The following is a 2,869-nucleotide window of genomic DNA, read 5'->3' on the forward strand; positions in this document are numbered from 1 at the left end:
GCCAATAGCCAATGATTTAATCAATCATGCCTTTGTAATGAAACTCCATAAAAGCCCCAAAGGATGGGAGTCAGAGAGCTTCCAGGTTGGTGAACACATGGAGTTTCAAGGAGATTGGTACATTTGGATGAGGGCATGGGAGCTTTGTGCTCTTTCCCCATACCCTGCCCCTATGCATCTGTTCCATTTGGCAATTCCCAAATTATATCCTTTTATGATAAACCAGTGATCTAGTTAAGTAAATGTACCTCAGAGATCTGTGAGCTGCTCTAGCAAATTAATCAAACCCAAGGAGGGGGGTAATTGGAACCTCTGACCTGTAGCCAGTTGGTCAGAAACACAGGTGGCAACCTGGACTTGGTGCCTGAAGGAGGGGTGAGGTGGGGCAGTCTTGTAGGACTGAGCCCTTAAGCCCCTAACGTGTGAGATCTGACACTATCTCCAGGTAGAGAGTGTCAGAACTGAGTTGAATTGTAGGTCACCAGCTGGAGTCCCAGAATTGTTTGGTGTTGTGGGGAAATGTGCCCCCCCACGTCCGCCTGCCCGCCAACACACACACACACACACACACACACACACACACAGAGGAATTGGATGTCGATCCTTTGAATTAAAATATATTACAATTTGGAACCAAAGAGTTACTTTACTAAGTTATAACATCAGTAACTAGTAACTTTATATCCATCGTGAAAATATGGCAAAAAAGTACATAGTTAAGAATGCAATAGGTAACACAACATTGTAAATCAACTATACTTCAATTTACAAAAAAGAATGCAGTAGGTAAACCTTTATTATAAACTACTTGGCAGTTTATTGGAAGGTGAGTCTCTTGAATTAACTTCCCTGTAGGAACAGAAAAATAGTTTGGATGATTTGGCTAAAATATACTTTGAATCCCAAATTCAAATGAAAGAAGAGAAAGAAACAACGATTAATTTAACACATTTATAGCACATATTATCTAAGACTTGGTTGTTACTAAGAACAGCATAGCATTCCATTTTCCTATTTTTAAATACAGAGTTAATTAACAGAGAGTTGTGGACTATGGACTTGAATAAATTATTGTAAAGGAGGAAAAATAATTTTTCCTTTGCCTTTCTGAGTTCTTAGCTTAGACCCCTTAGTAAAAATATAGATTAACAAGAAAAAACAAGCAGAAGGTTATTAACCTGTATACCTCATGTGCACATGGGAGAAACCCAGGAAAAAATTGCACAACTCTCTGAGGTGGCTTAGAATTCAGGCTTAAATATCATCTTAATAGGGAAAGGGGAGAGGGAATGTAGGCCTTTTAGGGGAGAGTAAATGATTTTTAGGAAAGATGAATCGTCCCGTAGAAGAATAGATTGGAGGTATGATAGTTTGTGATAGAGTTTGTCTGGGTGTCAAACAGTCCCCTCTCCTGTAATGAGACTCCTAGGGAGAGGATTTATGACAGTTGAGTTTCTTTTGGAGGATCTGTCTTTAGGTAGATAAGGAGAGTTCAAAGAAAGCCTTTCTCTGCATTTGCTGTTTTTCAAGTGCCTACAGTTCAAAATAATCAATATACTAAAGAGCATATTTTGAGGTGGTGTATTCTGCTACCCCTCATTATCAAGGATCACTAGTAAAATAATTATTTGAGTATAAGTACCTGCCTTCAAGATGTTTGAAGTCCCTTAAATAGGCGGGTTTCTTTTTTCCTCATACATTTCTGAAGTCTGTTAAATACTTTAGATTTTCCACCTTCAATCGTCTACATTTTTTTCTCTTTTGCAAGAAACTTTCAGTTGAGCAACAATAGCTTCAGTCAAGCCTTTTTTTTTTTTTAATTTATTTTTTGGCTGCACTGGGTCTTCGTTGCTGTGCGCAGGCTTTCTCTAGTTACCGGGAGCAGGGGCTACTCTTTGTTGCGGTGCGCGGGCTTCTCACTGCGGTGGCTCCTCTTGTTGCAGAGCACGGGCTCTAGGCACGCGGGCTTCAGAAGTTGTGGCACGTGGGCTCAGTAGTTGTGGCTCGCAGGCTCCAGAGCACAGGCTCAGTTTCTCCATGGCATGTGTGATCTTCCCGGACCAGGGCTCGAACCCGTGTCCCCTGCATTGGCAGGTAGATTCTTAACCACTGTGCCACCAGGGAAGTCCCCTTCAGTCAAGCCTCAGTCTAAATCATATTCTGAACAGACATATGCTAAAGAGAGAACTGATCAAACTTGAGAGCAGGGAAACAAAAAGAAAATCTATGTGGATGGACCCTCAGTTCTGTGCCCTGAAGGAGAAAATGTAGCTGGATTTCCAAGGTCCTCTCTGGAATTTGAGACCTCAATAAATTTTCCCTTTCTACGGATTGGGGAAGACTTCCTCTGCAGAAGAGAGGGAGGTGTCCTACCCCATGCTTGGGACCCCAGAGTTAGCTCAGACCTGGCAGGGAAACCCAAGGAGTGAAAGCATGGACTGCCTGAGAAAAGCCAAGCTGTGACTGCCCTCTGCTGGAAAGGCCTAGATGACCAGCCTCTCTGAGACTCCTCCGTAGGACCCAGACGCCAGTTCCCCTTTATACTCTCCTTCCCTCCTGACAACTAAGCTCATAAATACTCTCTCTAGGCTAGTTGCTACAGCCTCTACTGTCCCTGCTCCAACTCGCCGCCATGCTGGTTCTTTCTCCTCCTGAGCTCTGTACTGTGGCTTCTTAAGTAGTGCTAAGTAAGTAGGCCTTGTATTTTTGCTTTCCCCAATTATTAACCAAGGTGACATTCTGCCACAAGCCTGAGACATCTTTCCCTTCCCGGTTCCACACAAAACACCAAAGTGTTAACCGACCAGGGTTCTTGTCCTTCCGCAATCAACAGAAATTGACTAGAGGCCAGACAAGAAATTCAGGCAAG

Source organism: Hyperoodon ampullatus (genome assembly GCF_949752795.1).
Source record: "Hyperoodon ampullatus genome assembly, chromosome: 1".
In the NCBI taxonomy this organism is placed as follows: Eukaryota; Metazoa; Chordata; class Mammalia; order Artiodactyla; family Ziphiidae; genus Hyperoodon; species Hyperoodon ampullatus.